General features: G+C 38.4%; 1 protein-coding gene across 10 annotated transcripts in view; it reads right to left on the reverse strand.

The window, feature by feature from the left end:
- Positions 1–24,448, reverse strand: part of BICD1 (BICD cargo adaptor 1) — a gene marked incomplete at its 5' end in the record, with an annotated part of 211,622 nt that overhangs the window by 82,199 nt on the left and 104,975 nt on the right. The window lies entirely within an intron of this gene.

Genomic DNA, 24,448 nt, shown 5'->3' on the forward strand with positions numbered 1-24,448 from the left:
ACATCTCCTACAGACATCAATATATACTATAGGACTGACACGACTTGTTATATTCTCTCTCTTAAGAATGGGTACAATTAATGAGAGACATCAACACTGTGACGTCTCCATGCTATCAGCCAATAATAAGCTGATGGACACTGGTATCTTCTTCCAAAATCATGATAAGGGAAGACCGATTGCTCTATCAGGCAGTCTGTGGGTTTCGGAGTCTTCAGGAGAGCTATCGATGCAGAAAATGAGGTATCCAGAGCACCATACAGGCAGCATCTCCAAGTGCAATCCAGACTTAATAACTGGGAAATAGCTAGGACAAACAAACAAGGTGAGTTTGAAATGTGGCTTAAAACAAACATGCTCAGTGAGAAAAAGGATAAAAAGAGATTTGCCATGGCTGGGAAAGAGTGTTAAAGGAGGAGAGGATTACCACTTCAGGACAGCATTGCCCATAGTGAGCTCTGCATTAGGCTAGTTCTGTGCAGGGTTACTAGAAGTTGCTCAAACATAAGTTTAGGAAATATAAGTTAAAGTTACACATGTATTTTTTTCTGCTGGACTTCTCAGAGCCCTTAATATGCTAGCATGTATTGAGACTTTGTAAGAGTAAGACGTGGTATGCAGCGTTTGCTAAATTTTTTTGACTACAAGATCTCTGCCTTTTAAAAGGAGCATTTTGATCAATCCACAGACCAAGTCATTGGAAAATGTTACTCTGAGACAGTAGAAAATGATAGTATCTGTACAGCTGACTGGGGTAAACCACCAAGCTCTTTATAGCACAACTCCAGATCCCTTCCAACTGCTGAGGGCTGAATGGATCATCAGATTTAAATAATGGCATAAAATTAAAAGCAAAGAAGTGAATAGATATAAAAATGGGTGAAACAAGATGATCAGGTCCTGACTGGCAATGACTATACAAGAGCAATAAAGCCATAACGAAAGCAAGACTCCGTAATTCTCACTTTGAAGGTATCTGCAAATCTTGTTCTGAAGAAAGCGGCACCATGAAGGGTTAACTATCCTTGACTGAATTTGAAGCAATATCAGCACCTTTCCCATGGGATATCAGCCTCCATTAGAAATCAAGGACCAGACATTTCACAAGCAGTTCACATTTCAATGCCTCATTTCAAACATTTCTCATAAGCAAAATCTTGACGGCAACATAAAATCCGCCCTTGTATTGTAAACATTTGAAACAAATGGCACAAAATAAATAACATATGACTGATTTTCTTATACCCTGATTTATCATTTTTTCCTTCTTTTACTTGTATAAAAAGGACATTAAAATAATAAAGATTTATTCTAAGTAAAAAAATAGCTTAATAAACATTTACGTTGCATCTTAGTTGGGTGGAACATGTGTTTTACAGAAAATTTTTTGTGTAAAAATTTTTTTTGGTATCAACTTTATTATGATATAATTCATATACCTAAAATTCACTCGTTTAGAGCATACAATTCAATAGTTTTTAATGTAGTCACAGAGTTGTGACCATCGTCACAATCAATTTTAGAACATTTTCATCACCTCAAAAATAAATTACAGGGAATTCCCTGGTGGCCCAGTGGTTAGGACTCTGCGCTTTCACTGCCCAGGGCACAGGTTCGATCTCTGGTCAGGGAACTCAAATCCCACAAGCTGCTCGACACAGGAAAAAAAAAAAAATCCATGTCCATTTCGTATAAATGGAATCATGTATGTGGTCTTTTGAGACTATGTGTAAGATTTTTAATAGTTTGGTTATTGCTGATAAAATATCTTTGTTTTGCAAAGTCTATAGACAGTTTTGCTGCAGCATGAATGTATTTCACATGATAATAAGCAAATTGTGCTGGCAGTATCTAGCATATATCAGATCCAGTAATTGAGTTATTATGTTTCACAAAGTAGTATGATCGTTTAAAGTTCACTCAATGGACTGGAAGTTATTTTTTAATCAGTGAAAGTGTGGCTTTGTGACCTGGGTATTGTAACCTGAATACACTGATTTATTCTGGAATGAGCTTTTGCAGATATAAAATACTGGAATCTTTTCTTCTTTCCATAATCAAACTTGAAGTCAGGAAACCATGACCATTTCCCAAAATAGTCTAGTTACCCCTTGCTTACTTGCTTGATTTTTCTTTTTAAAATTTCTCTTTCTTAAATTTAAAGATGGTAGGACAATTTTTCTTTTCTGATAGTATCTCCTTATAATTATTAATATCCATGCTGCCCTGATTACACAATTACTATAATAATTTATGAAATGGAAAAGGGAAAAGGGAAATTTAGATAATACATTAAATAGATTTGAAATCTAGATTGTGCAGTAAACATCTGAGCTGACAAATATTCCAGAAATAGTTCGATCTCTAGCAAATATCCTTTCACTGCAGCTTCACAGACTTTATTGTGACCTTGCTGTAAAGAACGATCTAACCCAACAGATAAACAGCATCAACAGTCTCAAAATCATTCATTATAATAATTAACTTTACTGCCTATCACCATGGGAACACACTATATAAAGATGTTTAATGAGAAGAAATACCATGAAAGGGAAAGAAGTGATCAAAAATGGAAGTAATGGTATGCACTTAAAGTGATTTTTTAAAAGTGGAAGTGAACATTGAAATAAAGAAAAAATTTAGAGGGATGAGAAAGGAGAAGGGATTGAAAATGACAAAATGCGAGATAAGTATCATGAGGAAAAAAGGCTGAACAGAAAGTGGGAGTATTGATATAATTTATAACTTGATTGGAAGATACAAGTTAACCCCTTAAGGGACTAAAGGTCATTAGAGACACTATTTTTGTTTATTCCTTAGGTATGTGCATATAGTAGAGGCTGACTGACTGGTTATTCATCCAGATAGTTTCTGAAACTTTTACAGGATATCTGGCTGGTCTGACTTGGTTGTTTATTTTTATTACTACAAGACACCTTTATTATCCAGGAAACAAAGTTTAGCCCAAACATTGGTAATAAAGAAGAAAGCTTAAACTAACAGTGAATATAGTTACTCAAATTAACTCTTCAATATATGGAATAGTATAAAAAATAACAGCTTCAGAGAAGCAGCTATTTTACAAAGAGGTGGGTGTTAGAGTAAAAATAGTTCTGGACATGGACCTGGATTTGAATGCTGTCTTACACCAAAAAATTTCCAGGACTTTCAGTTTTCTCACCTCTGAAAACAGAAAAATAGGGAGTTCCCTGGCAGTCCAGTGGTTAGGACTCCGCTGCAGTGGGTACGGGTTCAACCTCTGGTCAGGGAACTAAGATCGTGCAAGCCGCACGGCGTGGCCAAAAAATAAATAAATAAATAAAAATTAAAAATAAAACAGAAATATAGCTTTCTACTCAACTCCAGAGTCGTCAGAAATAAATGAGAAAACATTTCTAAAAGCACTTTGTAAATTGTAATGAGCCCTCCTACATCCTCATTAAGAGGTAGTTTTTAAAAAGTCAGTTAAAAGCTTTTGTGGGACTTCCCTCGCAGTCCAGTGGTTAAGACTCCGCGCTTCCACTGCAGGGGACTAAGATCCCGCATGCCGCATGGTGTGGCCAAAAAACAAAAACAAAAACAAAACAACAAGAAAAACAAAACAAACAAAAAAAGCTTTTGTAGGACAGTGTTGGAGATCCTTCAGAATGTTCTTTATCATTAACCATTTGAAGATTCTTTGAAAAAACAGTCAACACGTAGACATGCTTCTAGCTCATCATATGAATAATTTAAGATGAGGAGGGCTGTGAAAAACTGAAACCATTTCCACTAAGATCAGGAACAAGACAAGGTTGCCCACTCTCACCACTATTATTCAACATAGTTTTGGAAGTGTTAGCCACAGCAATCAGAGAAGACAAAGAAATAAAAGGAATCCAAATCGGAAAAGAAGAAGTAAAGCTGTCACTATTTGCAGATGACATGATAGTATACATAGAGAATCCTAAAGATGCTACCAGAAAACTCCTAGAGCTAATCAATGAATTTGGTAAAGTAGCAGGATACAAAATTAATGCACAGAAATCTCTTGCATTTCTATACACTAATGACGAAAAATCTGAAAGTGAAATTAAGAAAACACTCCCATTTACCATTGCAACAAAAAGAATAAAATATCTAGGAATAAACCTACCTAAGGAGACAAAAGACCTGTATGCAGAAAATTATAAGACACTGATGAAAGAAATTAAAGATGATACAAATAGATGGAGAGATATACCATGTTCCTGGATTGGAAGAATCAACATTGTGAAAATGACTCTACTACCCAAAGCAATCTACAGATTCAATGCAATCCCTATCAAACTACCACTGGCATTTTTCACAGAACTAGAACAAAAAATTTCACAATTTGTATGGAAACACAAAAGACCCCGAATAGCCAAAGCAATCTTGAGAACGAAAAATGGAGCTGGGGGAATCAGGCTCCCTGACTTCAGACTATATTACAAAGCTTCAGTAATCAAGACAGTTTGGTACTGGCACAAAAACAGAAATATAGATCAATGGAACAGGATAGAAAGCCCAGAGATAAACCCACACACATATGGTCACCTTATCTTTGATAAAGGAGGCAAGCATATACAGTGGAGAGAAGACAGCCTCTTCAATAAGTGGTGCTGGGAAAATTGGACAGGTACATGTAAAAGTATGAAATTAGAACACTCCCTGACACCATGCACAAAAATAAACTCAAAATGGATTAAAGACCTAAGTGTAAGGGCAGACACTATCAAACTCTTAGAGGAAAACATAGGCAGAACACTCTATGACATACATCACAGCAAGATTCTTTTTGACCCAGCTCCCAGAGAAATGGAAATAAGAACACAAATAAACAAATGGGACCTAATGAAACTTAAAAGCTTTTGCACAGCAAAGGAAACCATAAACAAGACCAAAAGACAACCATCAGAATGGGAGAAAATATTTGCAAATGAAGCAACTGACAAAGGATTAATCTCCAAGATTTACAAGCAGCTCATGCAGCTCAATAACAAAAAAACCAACAACCCAATCCAAAAATGGGCAGAAGACCTAAATAGACATTTCTCCAAAGAAGATATACAGATTGCCAACAGATACATGAAAGAATGCTCAACATCATTAATCATTAGAGAAATGCAAATCAAAACTACAATGAGATATCATCTCACACCGGTCAGAATGGCCATCATCAAAAAATCTAGAAAAAATAAATGCTGGAGAGGGTGTGGAGGAAAGGGAACACTCTTGCACTGTTGGTGGGAATGTAAATTGATACAGCCACTATGGAGAACAGTATGGAGGTTCCTTAAAAAACTACAAATAGAACTACCATACGACCCAGCAATCCCACTACTGGGCATATACCCTGAGAAAACCATAGTTCAAAAAGAGTCATGTACCAAAATGTTCATTGCAGCTCTATTTACAATAGCCAGGACATGGAAGCAACCTAAATGTCCATCGACAGATGAATGGATAAAGAAGATGTGGCACATATATACAATGGAATATTACTCAGCCATAAAAAGAAATGAAATGGAGGTATTTGTAATGAGGTGGATGGAGTTAGAGTCTGTCATACAGAGTGAAGTAAGTCAGAAAGAGAAAAACAAATACAGTATGCTAACACATATATACGGAATCTAAGGAAAAAAAAAAAAGGCCATGAAGAACCTAGTGGCAAGATGGGAATAAAGACACAGACCTCCTAGAGAATGGACTTGAGGATATGGGGAGGGGGTGGGGTGGGATGTGACAGGGTAAGAGAGTGTCATGGACATATATACACTACCAAATGTAAAATAGATAACTAGTGGGAAGCAGCCGCATAGCACAGGGAGATCAGCTCGGTGCTTTGTGACCACCTAGAGGGGTGGGATGGGGAGGGTGGGAGGGAGGGAGATGCAAGAGGGAAGAGAAATGGGAACATATTGTATATGTATAACTGATTCACTTTGTTATAAAGCAGAAGCTAACACACCATTGTAAGGCAATTATACTTCAATAAAGATGTTTAAAAAAAAAAAAAAAAAAGATGAGGAGGGCTTCCCAGTGGTTAAGAATCCGCCTGCCAATGCAGGGGACACGGGTTCGAGCCCTGGTCCGGGAAGATCCCACATGCCACGGAGCAACTAAGCCCGTGCACCACAACTACTGAGCCACGTGCTACAACTACCGAAGCCTGCGTGCCTAGAGCACATTCTCTGCAACAAGAGAAGCCAACGCAATGAGAAGACCGCATACTGCAGTGAAGAGTAGCCCCCACTCGCCACAGCTAGAGAAAGACCACGCAGCTATGAAGACTCAGTGCAGCCAAAAATAAATAAATAAAAATTAAAAAAAAAATGAGGAGATACTGATTTCAGAGCCAGATATTATAAAAATATATGCAGTGAGTAAAAAATCTCACTCCCAACTTGTCCCACCCCTCAACCCCCAACCCACTGTTCTTAGTAGCTTATGTATACTTTCAGAGTTCCTTTACATGTTGCTTATTTTCAAACTTTATCTATAGAGCCAACTTATTCCCACATGAAAATGAACATGGTTAACACAATTATACAATGGACTAATCATAACAAAATTATTTTATTTATATATGTGGATGTATATGTGGTATATATATACATATATATCACATACACCACGTCTAGTGATACACATACATATCACTAGAATCTGTATCTCATATAGCATTCTTCAGTTACAAGCCAGAATTTATTTATTTAATAAGCACTTAAATAATGTTTACAATGCACCAAGACCATTCTAAGCATTTTAGAAATATAAAACTCTTTTAACCTTTTAACCCACATGACAATTCTATGAGCTGTAAAATCCCATTTTACAGCTAGGCTAACTGAGGCATGGGTAGGTTATATAATGATTTCCCCAAAGTTCAAGAATAAGCGCAGAAAAAAAAAAAATAAAATAAAAATTAAAAAAAAAAAAAGAATAAGCGCAGAGTCAGGAGTCCAATCGAGAACACATGTTCTTAATCACTAAGCCCTGCTTCCTTAAAAATGGCTTATTAAAGTGAATTATTGCTTGAATGGATGTAGTCATCCATCCATTCAAGATTATTGTAAATTCTCTCTTTACGTTATAGTTTCCTTCTCTTTATGAAATAAGGAATGAATAGAAATACAAATGCTTTAGTAAATTTGCCCCAGTGTATAATAAGTTAGTGGGTGCTATTTCTGAAAAATAAATTATTTTATTGTTTTCAATACATAACTTCTTGCAAAATTTCCTCAGAACTGATTCTGGAGATAATGATGTAATATTAGCAAGAGGTGCCCACATTTTGAACATTCATTGCCTATTAAATTTCATAGGTAAAAGCTCTCATTGCAAAGGCAAAGCTATAACTTTTACTCTGACTATTATACTGTTTCCAGAATCTTTCCCCTATGAAGGCTTTTGATATTCTGGATCTGTGAGTACTACAAGCTAACTAATGCTACAGGAATCCAGTTGTATATGTGCTTATTAAAATGTAAGTTCCAAACCCTGAAGTATTGATCTATCTTAAGTTGACTGGCATTCTGATTTCAACAATTATATTAAAAGTCTAAGAAATTCCAAGATGTATCTTTTAGGTAATTATTAAAGGTGATCAATTTTCTACCTTTACAATCTACATTAAAGTTTCAAAAAGAACTCTCCTTACCAACATCTTCCTGGTATTGGCTTTCCCCCTTGCTTTGAAATAAGTGCAAACTGAACTTTAGAATAACCTAGAGAAAGGAATTTTGGCATGGCAGGAGTGATAACTTGAGAGATAGGTGAAAACCTAGGTAGTGAAATTTAAAAGTGATAAGGTCCAGGTGAGAGGGAAGCAATACTAGCAAAGAAAATGGACTATTGTGTAAGGTTGGGGTTAATCTGTAGTTAAAGGTCATTCTTAGCTCATCTCCAGGGATCACAGACATCTGTGACTGACCCTGGACCCTGATAGGATGAAATGGAGTAACTAGTGACTTACAATGTGCTGCTTAAATCTGAAACTCCCTTGACACACACTCTATTAGTTTGCCTACATTATTTATAGAAAATCTAAAGGTTGATGATTGGTACTTGGCTCCATAGTTTATATTGTCTAATTTTAGCTATAAGAGCAGCCAGGTATAAAAGACTCTTCTGTAAACTTCCCTGAAAACAGGTATCTTGCGTGTATCTTAGTTGTTCACAACATGAACACAAGACACATCAGGTGGTATTAAGAAAGGGCCTTGGAGCTGTGTCTCGAAGTGTCAGACCTCTGTCTGCTTGTTTCCTCTTCCTGCTGCAGGGACAGCAGAATAAGCCACCCCAGCATATGCCATTTTGGCATGTGGATTATTCTGAGCTGAAGACATTGGGGTCCAGCAGACTTAGGAGGAGCTTTTTACCTCCCTCTTAATTGTCTAAAAGAATTTAGATCCGAGGCCTGTACCAGGAAGAGAGCTATTACCAGATATAACTTTTTATATCAGAAAGACTTGTCTGCATGGCATGGCAAACATTTGTTTACCAAACATTTGCTCTTCTCAGCTTCTGTGAATTGTCTTCCTCTCCTTTGAAGTTCCAGACCCCCTACTTCCTCCTTCTTAGCTCAGGATTGTACATAAGTCTCGATTACCTGGCCGCTGGGAAGTCTCATATTTTATGGGGTGCCCTTATATTTTTCCCCTGTGAATCTGTCTTATGGCAATTTAATTATGAGACCTGCCAAAGAAGCTAGAAAGGAAGAAGGAAAAAGTTTTCTGCCCCTACAAAGTCTTATAAGAGTATACCCTTTGGAATCTTGTGAGTCCTTTCAATTATCTGACCCTGTGTAACTGCTCCAACTTCAGTAAGAGCAAACAAAAACAGAAATTGAGGCTAGGAGAGTGGAGTGCAATAACCATAAATTCCAGCAACCATCCAGGAAGACACTACACAGAAGACAAGGTGCAGCCCCCCTCGCTCACACCCCGCACACTCAGATGAGAGTGAGCTGCTCAGTCACCAGAAGGCAGATCATACTAGTCAGTCCTGAAAGGAAACAGAGGTATCAAGGCTACAAGCTGCATCAGAATTTTTTTGCCTTCCTAGGAGAATATTCTGAGGCATTTTCTTCACACACTCTGTAGCAGTAAGAAACATTTGGAATAGAATATTTTTCTACAAGCTGCATCTTTGCAGATAGACTTCTAAAACCAAATAAAATACTATAAGGCAAGATAAACAAAAGGAATATTTGAATACTACTCTCTTGGCAGAAATTCAGTTTATATTTGAAATATCTGAAAGATATACATACATTGAATAAATATATTTAATAACATTTTTCCTTCTTGGCAGGTGAAGGTAAGTGGATTCTAAGTCTTGTGGTTTTTCTCTCTTACATGAAAATAACTACTGCTTTATTGTCATTACTTATTTTACAATCACTGAAAGTGAATTTTTCAATCAATTATAGTACTATTGAAGTGGGAAATCTTGATTATTTAATGTTTTAATAAAAGTTGTTTTAGCCGCTTACATATTACTTATCAGACATAGGAAAGAAATTTCTCGGGCATAAAAAAAGACAGCAAAAGGATGCTATGATTCAACTATATATAACTAATATATAATATTAATTGTTGGTAATTAAATATGGTACAAATAGTTAAATAAAAAGAACTTGTGGTGTATATTTTACTATAATAATGAGTAAACTGAGGCCCAAAGAGATAAAGGAAATTGGGGTAGGTCACAGAAGTAGGAAATGATAGCTCTAGGCTTTGACCCAGGTACCCCAGATCCTAATTCTGAGCTCTTTTCATTAAGACACCCTGGCTTTGTCTCCTGGCTTCTGGCAGAAAGCCAAAGAAAACAGACTGAAACAAAAAGAGTAAAATGTGCAAGGGGAAAACGAAGAGTTCTCTCCAAATCAAAATGAATTCCTCATTTTCTGGGCCTCCAAACTCAGGAAGAGGCTGGGAGCACTGTGAAACAGAGAACTAAAGGGCCGTAGCCTCAAGCTCTGAGTACTATCTTATTTGGCTCAAAGTTTCAAAGGACACTAATTCAGGGAGAAAATCGTGTTTGGGGGATGAAACTCAGAGTCCCATAGAGGAGCTCAAAGGATGGTTCCCTTCCCCCCGCCCTGGGAAAGAATTTTGGAAGATGAGTGAGCATCTTCTTTTGGCACCCGATGGTCAGGGGTCACTACTGAGGAGAGCGCATGAGGGCTTCCGGCTGGTGAGCGACTGGTGTCTACACTGTTCTTGAAGACACGACTGGACACACTTCACACACAGGGTCCTTCTCAGTTTGCAGAGAAGAGAAGCTTTTATATGGAACAAAGTCTAATAAGAAGACCTTTCATAGATACACAAAAGCCAGTGATGTATTTTTCCCTGCCCTGAATTTCAATTAGCATCTTAGGCAACAAACCTGAAAATGACTAACTGAGAAATGTCTGCGTTTAGTCTGTGGGCCCAGGCCAAAGAAATATTATAAAATATATATTAAGAATCACTATTAGCCAAATGAACTCAGTGTGTATGTGGGGGGAATATTTCATAAGAGTATTCTGTTGGAGTTTCATATATTTTTAATCTTACCTAAAAACTCCTGATAATTACCTTCTTTGCTTTACCTATTTAACATTTCACTGAGTTACATAGTGAGATAAAATATGTTCCCACTCACCATTTGATTAATCAAAGTATGTGTGAGATATCTTTGATTCTTTGGTGGTACCTTAGTTATTTAATTCCACTCCTATTAAAGTTTACACTTTCAGTAAAGCTCACATTCTCCAGAAATAATCAGACTGACAGACTTTTAAAATAAGAATTTTTCAGTAAACCAGAACTGCTTTTTGTAAAGAATCAGCCATAACACAAATATGTTATCACTTATATTCAGATTTTGAAGATATATTGTATTATTTTAAATTATCCATATATTTTATTCCTCATTATTTTAATATCTTTCATTAGTGAATTGAGGATATAAATCTAAATAATATTTTGGATCAATCACAATTGTAATTTAATATATGCCTGGGGCCCGCCATATGACTGGCTTAAAACAAGTCAATTTTAAGCAAACATAAAATTAAATAGCATTTAAAAAAATCAAAGCAAATAGGGGCTTCCCTGGTGGCACAGTGGTTAAGAATCCACCTGCCAATGCAGGGGACACGGGTTCGAGCCCTGGTCCAGGAAGATCCCACATGCCACAGAGCAACTAAGCTCATGTGCCACAACTACTGAGCCTGTATGCTGCAACTATTGAAGCCCGTGCGCCTAGAACCCGTGCTCTGCAACAAGAGAAGCCACCCCAATGAGAAGCCCGCACACCGCAACGAAGAGTAGCCCCCGCTCACTGCAACTAGAGAAAGCCCGCGCACAGCAACAAAGACCCAACGCAGCCAAAAATAAATAAATTTATAAAAAGTCAAAGCAAATAATTTTAGTATGTGTTCCTAATAAGTTACTGACCAGTGACTCAGCCGTCAGATTTATGGTGACATTCAGAAGGCAAGTTTAAAGTGTTATAAATCCAGAGAATTTAAAATTTCATCTATAAAACTGTTAGAAATACTAAAATGATGCACTAACTATTTACCTATCTTTGCTGATATGTTTTCTCTATAATTTGTTTCATTCTGGATAATATCAAATCAGAAAGTTGTATAGAGTAGTAAAAATGATACTAGTCATTTTTTGCATATGGAGAATATCCTGTTAAATTACTCAACTTATAGTTCCTATATAGTACTTAGGTCTGAAGAGAAATATGCTCTATGTTTTCAGTCTAAGAAGATAATTTACAGTAAAAAAAAACCCCAACAACTCCTACTATCAAAGTCTGGGAGGACAGCACTCATATTTACACTTCTTAAAAAAAAAATCACAGCAACATTTACTTTAAGTCCAAAATATTATGTATTCATGTCTATTTCCAATATTATGTTTTAAATAAATCTGCCTTTCTAACATGATGTTCGATATTAATATACACTACTATTTAAATCTAGTGACATATTAATTCTAGGGGAAAAGAAATAAATAATGACCACTTGAAGTCATATTATTATTTTCTTTTTTGGCTGCACAGTTTGCGGGATCTTAGTTCCCCGACTAGGGATTGAACCCACACCCTTGGCAGTGAAAGCGTGCAGTCCTAACCACTGGACTGTCAGGGAATTCCCTTGAAGTCATATTATCTATAACAGAGGTTCTCAAAGTGTGGTCCTAGAACCAGCAGCAACAACAACACATGGGAACTTGTCAAAAATGCAAATTCTCAAGCTCCACCACAGGCCTACTGAATCAGAAACTCCAGCCATCTAGGTTTTTTGTTTCTGTTTTTTTGGGTGGTTTTTTTTTTTTTGGCCATACCACGCAGCTTGTGGGACCTTAGTTCCCCAACCAGGGATTGAACCCAGCCACGGCAGTGAAAGCACTGAATCCTAATCACTAGACCACCATGGAACTCCCAGAGATCTGTTTTAACAAGCAATTGTGATGCACACTAGGTTTGACAACCACTGGTCCAGATTAAAAAAATCAATTTACAACAGCTGAAGTCCATCCAGAAAAGAGATGCTCATAGCAGGTTGGTCTATTACCTACTCAATGACATCAACTGTCCAGCACTTACAAATAAATGAATAGGACAGACAAACAAACAATGGAATAAAATAAAGAGCCTAGAAACAGACTCACATTTATATTGAAACTTAATAAACAACAGAGATGTCACTGCAGATCCACAGGGGAAAGATGGGCTAGAAGAAAATTTAGAATATATTTATGACCTTGCAGCAGAGAATTTCTCAAATAAGAAACAAAGATGGCTTACTTGTAGAGAAAAAGACTGATACATTTAACTACATTAAAATTTAATACTTCTATTCTTCCAAGTATCACTTACAATAAAGTAAATGATAAGGCAAGTCTCTAACTAGGAATATACTTCTCACACATATTGACAAAGACTTGTGTTTAGTATTTATTCATTCAACGACTACTCATGGAGTGCCCATTATGTGTCAGACACTATTATAAGTGCTAGGGATATAGTAAACAACAACAACAACAAACTAAGACTATCTCTGCTCTCTTGAACTTACATGCCTTGCTTACAATAGACACACACACACACACACACACACACACACATATATGTATATGAATATGTATATGTATGTGTGTATATATATATGTATATGTATGTGTGTGTGTGTGTATATATATATGCCCAGAAGAAATTTGGAAGACTGGGGACAGGGAGGTCAGGACAAGAGGCGTATGGATGGATTTACGGTAGTAGTCACGCAGTATGGAGATCTTTGTACTGCATATTAACACTTATCGGAAAACATCTACCCTGGAAGAGACACTAAACAACCCAGCAGACAGGATGCCTTAGACAGTTGACACCTGCCAGTCTCTGTCACCAGCAACTCTTGTGCTGACACAATGGAACCATGAAGGTACTGGGATACTGGAGGGTCCTGTCAGTAGATAATAGATTTCAAGCCTCAGGGCCAGGGTTCTCTGGGCAGGGCTTAATTCCCCTGAAGTGACTGAGGTATTACTCATTAACTTCTTGTTCATTCTTCTATACCAGCTGTGATTATGTTGGATTTTGGACCATAGGTGGTCCCCAAATGTTTTTTAATTGATCGGGTTCAACTGCTGTCCTGGCAGCTACATAAAGGAGCTTTTAAGAGTCAGGTCAAAATTAACAAGGAAATGAATTTTCAGAATGTGGTCCGGTTGCTATCACAATAGATAATTATTATGTTGAAAAGAAAATCATGTTATAAAATTGACAATTTTAGTAAAATTTGAAATTTTTGAAAAACATAATTCCAGGAGTGTTCCTCAGACAAGAAAACCCTCTAGTAGATATGATGCACTTCTGTGATGAAATGACTCTTATCTGCCCTCCCCCCATCCCCCACGGCATTCTATTAAAATGGATTGTTTATGTATGACACAACTATAGGGCTATGATCTTGGAGGGGAAATGACTGATTGCACAGAAATAACCTAAATAGAAATGGCCTCTGTGCTTAGATGAGGAAATCTGTATATACCATTGTTAAAAGTTTAAACCAATTTGTGAAAAGCAATAGAGGATTCTAATAGACTAAGGGTATAAGAATGGACGCACAAATAAATGGAGAGAGATGACATTCTTACTCACCATCCTGCCTAACAAGCTATCAGATATGTGCTTTGGGGCAGGCAACGGTGTACCTTCTTTATACTTTAGAATTCTCTTCTTCACTCTAATTCATTTAAGCCAGAAGTGAAGATGAAAGGGTCTACCCCGAAGCAAACTGCTGACCGACACTGAAAATTTGCCTAGCAGAACCTCTTCAAAACTGAGGAATGGCACTGTAAGTCTTACTCAACAAAAGAACCAACAGAATGAACTTAAATGTCTTAGTTTATAGTTACCTGTTTTTTTCTCTTTTAACCAAGACACTTGCTTGAGAACTACTTTTAGCCCTGATAAAGCAACAAAGACTTAACCTCTCATTGTGAACAATTTGAAAACTGAACAAAATATATGAAACAGCTGTTTTCAGACACTGACTAAGAGGCCTGTAAGACTGATTTCTGGAAGAAGGGAAACAGATGAGATGAGCACTGTGAACACCCCAACTTTCTGCCTGGAGGCAATTCCTGGACTGCAGGTGTAGGAAGGGGGAGCCCAGAGAACCCAGAGGCCCCGCTGAGGTGAAGAGTTCAGAGGTCAGGAAGCTGAGGTGGACGGAAGCTGCAGGGTAGAATTCTGGAAAGGAGTGATCTACATAGAGAAAGACCTCCAGAAATCTGTATAAGTACTTCCTTGCATTCTTCCTGGGTAGGAAGCAAAACATGATGCACAACTCTAGAATTACAAAGAAACATAGGGCAAGGTCGTTGCCTTCCAGAGGCTAAAATACAGTGAGAAATTTCACAATTGGTAGTCATTTTCTTTTCTTTTCTTCTCTTAATTATATTTGTAGTTCTTTGACAATTGTTTAATTGTTTAATTTCTGAATACATTTTTACTGAAACAAATGTTAGAACTTTACTGATTCTGTATGTATTTGATTTTTGGGCAAGAAGGTATTACAAACAGGTAACCGGACTTCCCTGGTGGCGCACTGGTTAAGAATCCGCCTGCCAATGCAGGGGACGTGGGTTCGCGCCCTGGTCTGGGAAGATCCCACATGCCATGGAGCAACTAAGCCCGTGTGCCACAACTACTGAGCCTGTGCTCTCGAGCCTGCGAGCCACAACTACTGAGTCCATGTGCCACAACTACTGAAGCCCGCAGGCCTAGAGCCTGTGCTCCGCAACGAGAAGCTACCGCAATGAGAAGCCCACGCACCGCAACCAAGAGTAGCCCCCCCCCGCTGCAACTAGAGGAAGCCTGCGCACACCAACGAAGACCCAGTGCAGCCAAAAATAAATAAATAAATAAATTTTTTAAAAAACAAAAAAAACAGGTAACCATTCACTCATTCATTCCTTTTATTAGTTCAACAAATACTCATTTAATGAATACACTATGCAAAAAATTGTATAGGTTCTGAGATTATAAAAAGCATAGGACATTTTCTCTATCTCAAAGAGTTTGTAATTTAGTTGGGGAGACATGTTTAGAGCTAATAATATTTAACGTTTATTGAATCCTGGTATGCAAGTACTGTTCTTAATTCTAAGCACTTCGTATGTAATAATTCACTTACTCCTCACAACATTATGAGGTAGGTATTATTATTATTATTGTTCCAATTTTATAAACAAATAAGTTGAGGCACAGAGATAATTTGCTTACATTCCATAGGTGGCAGAGCCGGGATTTTTAGGCTTGCAATCTGACTCCAGAACAGCTGCTATTAAACACTATTGCATGGTGCTTAAAAATTCAAAGAGTGTTTATTGGGGGGCCTACCATATGCAAAGCAGTCTGCTAGGTAGTGAAATTTATATGTGTACAGGACAATCCCGAGCTTCAGGAAATTTATAGTCTACATATGATTACAATTAAAACAATTATTATGGATTAATATCTGAAAATATCCATATCACATGACTCCTGTAGGAAAAAATGTATTATGAGTCTCAAACAATTTGTTTATGTGTTAACTTTAGGAGCACTTTATTGCCAGGTAAGAACTGGCTCTATAAATGTGCTACAAATAATTATTTAACAAGCATTCTTTTATTTATTAATGATTGAAAATATTTTTGTATTCCTTTCTAGAATATTTTTCTTATTTTAAAATATTCACCAATTGTGAAATAAATGTCTCTTTGGTGCTGTTTGGTCTCCCACTGTCTAAGTTTCCTAAGGTCGCCATAACTAATTACAATAAGTTTACTGGCTTAAACAACAGAATTTATTCTCTCACAGTTCTAGAGCCAGAAGTCTGCAATTGAGGAGTTGGCAGGGCCACACTCCTTCTGAAGGCACTACAGGAGAATCCTTCCTTGCCTTTTCCAGTGTCTGGTGGCCCCTGGCATTCCTTGTCTTGGGTCAGCAGAACTTCAGTTTCTGCCTCTGTCTTCACATGGCCTTCTTCCCTGTGTCTCTGTCTTTCTTCTCCTTATCTGTTTCTTATAAGACACTTGTCATTGGATTTCGGGCCCACTCTAATCCAGGATGATCTCATCTCATGATCTTTAATTGCATTTGCAAAGACCCTTATTATAAATAAAGTCATTCTGAGCTACTAGAGGTTAGCATGTATTGAGCTATGTGACATATATTTGGGGGCCCATAATTCAGTCAACTATACTCACTTCAGTTATTCTTATTTTTTGCTGTTTTGCTACTGCTAAGGGTGGTAGGAAGCTAAAGGGGGTGGGTGGCCAGGACATCAGGGAGGGACTTGCTAGTAAAAGGGATGGGGATGGAGAGGGAAATGGGAGGATGAGTAGAAAAAAGATAGAAATAGAAGACACAGGCAACAGAGCAGCCAAGGATTTCATGACTCTCCTCTTCTCAGGCTCGGATATAGACACAAGAGAACAAGAACAGGGTAGGCAGAAAAGGAGACAAGATTAAGAGAAAGACAAAAAAAAAAGTTAAGGCAACGGGGAAGGTTTGGAGCCAGTGTTCAGGGATTTTTGGTAATGAGCTGCATTCGTGCTTCTATAAAAGGACTTTTTTAGGTAAAGCACACACATAGAGAAGGAAAAATAACCTTGCTGTGTAAACCCACGACTTAACCTGGGGTCACATTTAACAGTAACAATCGATATATTACTGGTTCTTGCGTCTACCAGCTACTGCAATATCTCTAAGTATGAACCCACCTCATCCTCATAATTATTTCTGGGAGTCTCTTTTTGCTGTCCTCCTGGACTCAGAAACATGTTAGCCATTTCCTTCTTCTCCTGCTCCGGCGCCATCCAGCAATGTCCACTGTGAGGCTTCTGCTGCCTCCCAACTGGGATGAAGGAGCCTTACTACTGCCTTGGAAGATCCTGATAAGCCCCTTCCCGCCATGTCCCACAAGGCCTTGCTGCCTGGTTATGCTGGGTACACCTGGCACCGATACTACTTAGGTGGTTGAATCTCTTCCAGGGACCAACACCATGGAGGTGGTGGAATCCTCTCGGTATCAAAATGGCACTGGTCCTCAAAATGGAAAGCCTCACTGAACTCCATGAAAACATGCAGACACTGTTTTCCTTCCTTTTAGCATAACCTTTTTCCACTTGGTTTTATAGCAATGCTGCTTGTGTCATAGTGGCCGAGAGACTTTTACTTAGTGTCCCACCATCCCCATACCCTCTCCCTACAACAACATGCATAAACCCATTACATATACATACAGACAACAGTGAGAAGCAACAAAGATCTGAGCAGGAGGACACATCTGAGTGACAAACATTTAACCAGAATTGCCCTCTGACAATGGATGAATTTCTGGGTCAAGGGAAGAAAACAAGAAACAGGAAGGCATAAAACACAGAAATAAATGATTACTATCTACACTCTGTGCATCTAGGAGATCTTTGTACAAGTTTTGGTTGAGTTCCCTAGCACAGGGCCTGACACACAGGTGATCAATAAATATTTGTTAAATGAATGCATGAGATAGAGGAATCAATCTGTGGAAACCATGTACTTGGGCCTCCCTAGGTAATAAAGTCACCATTCACAGCGCTCATCCTCTGAGAATGCTCCTTCCTGCACCTACAATAAGACTCACTTACATTTGTCTTTTATTCCCTAGCCCAGCCAGGAAGTTGTGATATTTTGAATCAGAGGTCTCTTTGCCTAAAAAGCTATTTTTTTTCCTTCTCTAAGGAATCAAACACAATTTATTTTAGAACTGAATAGTACAGACTGAATAAAAGAAAGTTTTATTCTAAACTTTCCAGATAGACATTTTCTCACCAGGTTCCACACTGATTTTAATAGTCCCGTAAGTGGCCTTCACAATATTCACAAAGGATGTACAGATTGTGTCATTTGGTTGCAGAGTCAAGTTTGAAAATAACAGTCTTTCCATTCTCTGTGCTTCAGAACAATTCTTAAAATACACCTCTTATGTTCTCAGCTCATAACTGTTCTTTTTTTTTTAAAGATTTATTTAGTATTTATTTTTGGCTGCGTCGGGTCTTAGTTGTGGACCCTTCGTTGCAGCGCACAGGCTTCTCTCTAGTTGTGGCGTACAGGTTTTCTCTTCTCTAGTTGTGGCGCGCAGGCTCCAGGGCGCATGGGCTCTGTAGTTTGTGGCACGCAGGCTCTCTGCTTGAGGCCCACGAGGTCAGTAGTTGTGGCGCACGGGCTTAGTTGCCCCGCAGCATGTGGGATCTTAGTTCCCTGACCAAGGATGGAACCCACGTCCCCTGCATTGTAAGGCAGATAGTTTACCACTGGACCACCAGGGAAGTCCCCATAACTGTTCAATTAAATTTTTCTCCCAAAAATAACTTACAGCAAGAGAATCATTTACTTTATACATATTGAAAGCCAGAGCTCATACATTTTCTTCAGTGTTCCATGGAAGAAAAAACGGGTCCAACGGAACAGATGTAACAAAAATATGTCTCTTATTTTGGCTTCTCTGTTTTAATGACCAGAGAAAATCCTTTGTTGTTTTCATCTTGGTTTCAACACAGTAGTATCAATATCCTTTTCTTTCCCTGAATCTTGAGCTGGCATCCAACACTGATCTTTTACACTCAAAAAATGAGTATTTCAAAGCTTTGCGGTTTCCTTCCTTCAGACGCGCAGAGAGGATTTTACTTCCTGGAGCACGTAGTCAAACGGGGTCAGACACGCCCCAGGTCCTCCTTCACGCCCACGCACCCGCTGCCCACCGGCTTTTCCTGGACTTAAATAATATCCGGGCGTGACTGCCGCTCCTACCCGCGACGGCCCTGACCAGGCAGTAAAAACCTATTTTAATTGAACTAGAAAGTCGAATAAGGGAAGGGTAATAATAGAAACTTCCAGGTATTCAAGGACTATAAGTTTTATTTAAGACCCGTGGGCAAAGCCAGTAACTGCACGGGCTTAAATCTGTGAGGGAAAGCAGCTGCTGCTCACCCACACAACAAACTGTTCTGGGAATCTGCAAGAGCTGAGACAGAAATTCAGTCTAGAAAACCAACCAGTAGCATTCAGAGGAGCAGCAGACAAGTAATATGATCGAGAGCAATGTTTTCAACTTGTGGCCTGTGACCGAGCAGTGGTTTGTGAAATCAATTTAGAGGGATGATTCCACATTTTGAAAAAAGGAAAGAAAAAGGTAAAGTAGGATATAATAGATGATATCAGCATGCACTGCAGAAACAATAAGCACTGTTTCATGGACTCCTGCTTTGGAAATGTATGTGTATATGCATGTGTATACCTGTACACAGGTGTGTACACCTGCATATGCATGCACGTGAGTGCTGGGTAGCAATGTAAAATGTATTGTTTATTGTGGGTGATGTAAAAAATGTTTGAAAGGCACCACTGCAGTGCATATCCCATTTAGAATGGTGATGCCACTCAGCTCCAAATGGTTCTTGCTATAAGTTAGATTTCAAAGAGAAGCCAGAAATCTGCATCTTTGTGAAATGTCATGATTTTGAAATGGTGGCAACTAGTTCAACAAAACAAAACAGAGGTGCAGCACAAGTATGTGTGTTGAAGACAGCTAATAGACAGTTTGGGTGTTCCATCCGAGAGTAATACTGTGATAAACCTACTTTGCAGAAAGAGATGTTATTGGTCACTCTCTTGTGGTCAAATATTTAATGCCCTTTCCTCTGAGCCTCTCCCTTGTAGAAGATCATACAGTGCTCTCACTGACATTAGTCATGAACATATGATTTGCTTGGGCCAATGAAATGTGAGTGGAAGTGAAGTGCTTGCCACCTCTAAGCAGAAGCTTTAACAGCTTGTGTGTGATTCACTGCATTGCCACCTCTCTTTTCTCTCTGCCTGGATGATGAGAATAAGCCAGCTATCTGGGGCAAAGCATTGCAGGGTGAGTGAACAGCAGGAACAAAGGCCCTAAGGAAGAAAGCAGCAGCAAGGGAGCCAGTATGGGTGAAAGAGGGTGATATATTACACTTGGGAGGTAGCCGGGTGCCTGATCATGGCCTTGTAGAGCACAGGAGAAAGACTGGATATGTTCTCCAGTTCAGTGCTTTTCATCATTAGGAGATTTTTAAGCCAGTGAGTGATATGACACAAACAAGAAATATTTGTAGAATAAATGGTCATTAAAAGGGTCACATTAGCAATTATGCTTCTATTATTTTAAAAAAGAGATACAGCTTTGGCATGGATAGAGCTTCTTCAAACTCCATCCAGATGACTGGCCCATTGTGCCTGCTATAGACTGAATTGCTTCCCCCACAAATTCATGCGTTGAAGCCCTAATGCCCCATATTTGAAGATGAGGCCTTTGGGAGGTAATTAGAGTTAGATGATGTCGTGAGGATGGGGCTGTGGTCTTGGGATTAGTGCCCTTATAAGAGACACCAGACAGCTGGCTCACTTTCTCCCTGTGGGAGCACAGAGGAAAAGCCATGTGAGGATGCAGCAAGAAGGCAGCCATCTGCAAGCCAGGAACAGGGACCTTACCAGGAACCAAACTGGCTGGCACCTTGATCTTGGACTTTCCAGCCTCCAGAACTGTGAGATATAAATTTCTATTGTTTAAGTCTCCCTGTCTGTGATATTTCGTTATGGCAGCCTGAGAAGACTAATACAGTGGCCAAGATCGAGTCTAAGGAAGAGGGAATGAGTCTCAATTAAAGCACTGAATGGATCTTAATGCTTTTGCTTTGGTAGGAAAAAAAATGCCTCTCAAGAGCTCAGAGTGAGGAAAAGCAGACAATTAAACAAGAGAACAAAAAAGAAAATTGCTCTTTAAGCAATGTTATCTACTGGGTCGTTGCTGTTTTTTAATTGCACTAGAGGGAAACTAGGTAATAAAAGGGAATAAGGTTGCAGATGAGTTAAGCTTGTTAATCAGTTGACCATAAAATAGGGAGATTTTACTGGATTGTCCAGGTGGGCACAGTGTAATCACAAGGGTCCTTAAAAGTGGAAGAGAGACAGAGAAAGAGAACCAGAGAGATGGCAGTGTGAGAAGGATTTGGCTTGATGTTGCCAATGTTGAGAATGGAAGAAGGGGGTCATGAACCAAGGAATGTGGGCGGCCTCTAGAAGCTGAAAAGGGAAAGGAAAAAGATTCTCCCCTGCAGCCTCAAGTAAGGAACATACAGCCCTGTTAACATCTTGATTTTAGCCCAGGGAGATGAATTTCAGACTTCTGAACTACAGAACTGTAAGATAAAGAATTTGTATTTTTTAATCCACAACGTTTGTGGTAATTTGTAACAGCAAACTAATAGAAGTGGTTACTTCTATAGAGTGGGGCTGGAGGTTGAGCAGTGTGAAGAAAGATTTCGTGTGTATGTCATCTCACTTCATTTAAGTATTTTAACATGTATATATAACTTTAAAAATATATAACAACAACAATGAAGGGTTGTGTTTAATTGGCATTTTGAGAACTATAATTCCCTTTGTAGTGGCAATAACTTTAAAGAAAATTTTCTATTATAGCCAGAAATAATGAGGTAAACATAAGAAAATATTCAAAGAGGGAAAAATTTGTATTGATTCTAACAAACTCAAAAGGGCTAGAAACTGAGTTTGCAGTTTCATCCTTACAATTACATAAGGTGGCCTAAACTTACTGAGACTATGCCTGTATGTAATAAAGATTAAAGTAACACAATTTTGAAAAGTAGGCAGAATACCTAGTGAAAGGCGAAAACAAGATAACACCTGAGTTTCATTTCTCATCCCTGAGTGGTCAAGAAGTTTGCCATCATTGCCCTATCGTTTCACTATCTCTTAAAATTAACTAAGTGATAAATATGCACTGCAAGTTGACAGTGTTTTCTAGACAGTCGTCTTATTATATCACAATGCAGTAATCATAAAAAACATCTAACCCATGTGGTTGATATTGTTCTAATTGTTTTATATGTATTGCATTTTATCTTCACAATACCCCACTAAGGTAGGCACTATTATCGTGTCTATTTCTCTGAGGCACAAAGGAGTTACTTGCCCAAAATCCACACAGTTAATAAGTGGTGAAACCCAGATTTGAACAGTAAGAGCGAAAGTGCAGAGTGCACAATACTACCTGTATGCAATATAGTCAGGAAAGTTTGACTCAATGTCTAAACAGAATTTCTTTGTGATTAATGTAGTGTAGGACAAGCTTTGGTTTTAGCAGTCCTTTTAGCATCGAAGATCTAAGGCTGTGGAATTAACATAATGATATGCTTTTTAGTATTTTCATTCAAATAGTTAGGGCTCTCTAACATACAGGCTCTCCGAACAATCTTTCTTGTGTTTCCTATTTCAAGGAGTGGGTCACTCACCAAAATGGTCTGGTATACCAACCTCGACAGCATTTATTATTAAATACCGTTTATGTCCTTTTCAAGTCTCTATTGTAGGACCCATGCTTCAGCATTCCTGGGACCCAACCTGGTGCTGCAACAGAATCACTTGCAAATGATTGATATTATCAAGTCATATAGGAAGATATCTGTGCATAAAAATGAACAAAATAAAATAATGGAACAACTTCAGTTCAATGCTGCCAATTAACCAAATAAAATTTAAAATACTAAAAAACAAACAAACTCATCTGTAGGTTCCTGAACCCCTTAGTGATCTCTAAGAAAACAGTCCCAAACCCACAGCATTTTAACTTAGACTCCATTTGAATGTTGTCAGGGACACCTAGTATTCCCTCCCTATCCAGCCATAATGATCTGTATCATCTTCCTCTGTGAAAATCAAACCAGAAACTCTCTTCTCTCTTATTTTAACTCTAGATGAGAGAGGAAGAGGGAAGAGGAAAGACACATTCACAGACAAATCAATAACTTACTTTAAAGTAGATTTATATATTGTTAACCACAGTACAGGATCAATTAAACTATTTCAAAGAACACACATATAAGAACATATTTTGTTTTAAAGAGATCCCTGTACACATCAGGCTTCCTGCCAGGCTCACTTTTTCATCCCAGGACACGAGGAAGTTCGCTTGTTCAAATCCTTTTTTTTTGGCCAGCTGTTACTATACTCTACCCTATGCACCTGGGGTTCCTCGCCCTAGAAAATGGTACTAACATACAGGTTCCTCAGATTCCCAGTTCCCCCTTTCCCCTACCCATACCATCCTCTCCCTATCCTAACTTAGAGTTCTTGAAGTCAGCACGAGTCTTTTTTTTTTAAATTTTATTTTAAGGTTTGCATCTTTATACATATCAGGAAAGCAGATCTCACCTGCTCAAGGACTTCACTTTTGCAATTATCCCTCCTACCTCTCTCCATCACCAATTTATCCTTCTTTAAGGTTCATCAGTTAACAAACACACATCTCCCATTAAAATAAACCACCACCACAGAAGGAACTAATAACAAAGAAAGCAAAAATAATAATACCCCCATCCCTCCGCTGCCTTTCATGGCAAAATCCTGAACTAAATTTATTTACACCTGCTATCTCCATTTCTTCACATTCTCTCTGCAGCCTAATCTAATCAGACCTTGGTTCCCTCCACTCCAGGGAAATCTCTTGCCAAGGTCGTCGGCAACCTCCATCTTGCCAAATCGGTGATCAATTCTTAGCTGCATCTTCCTTGCACAGTTCTTCATCTCCTCCTTTTGCAAACACATTTATCTCTAGGATTCAGTCTCCTTTAATGACTCATTCTTTTCTTCACTGACTTCTGTATATTGGAGTGTCTGAGGTCTGACTCTTGTCAGTCCATAGGTGATCCCATCTGGACCCATGACTTGAATTGTCATCTATTCACTGATAACCCCTATATTCCTTTCTCTAGGCTCAGACCTCTACCTTGAGCTCCAAACTTACATGTCCAATTATCTTCTTCTCCGCTTGTTGTCTTCTCCACTTGGAGAT

This window comes from Balaenoptera physalus, assembly GCF_965194825.1.
Source record: "Balaenoptera physalus genome assembly, chromosome: 13".
NCBI lineage: Eukaryota > Metazoa > Chordata > Mammalia > Artiodactyla > Balaenopteridae > Balaenoptera > Balaenoptera physalus.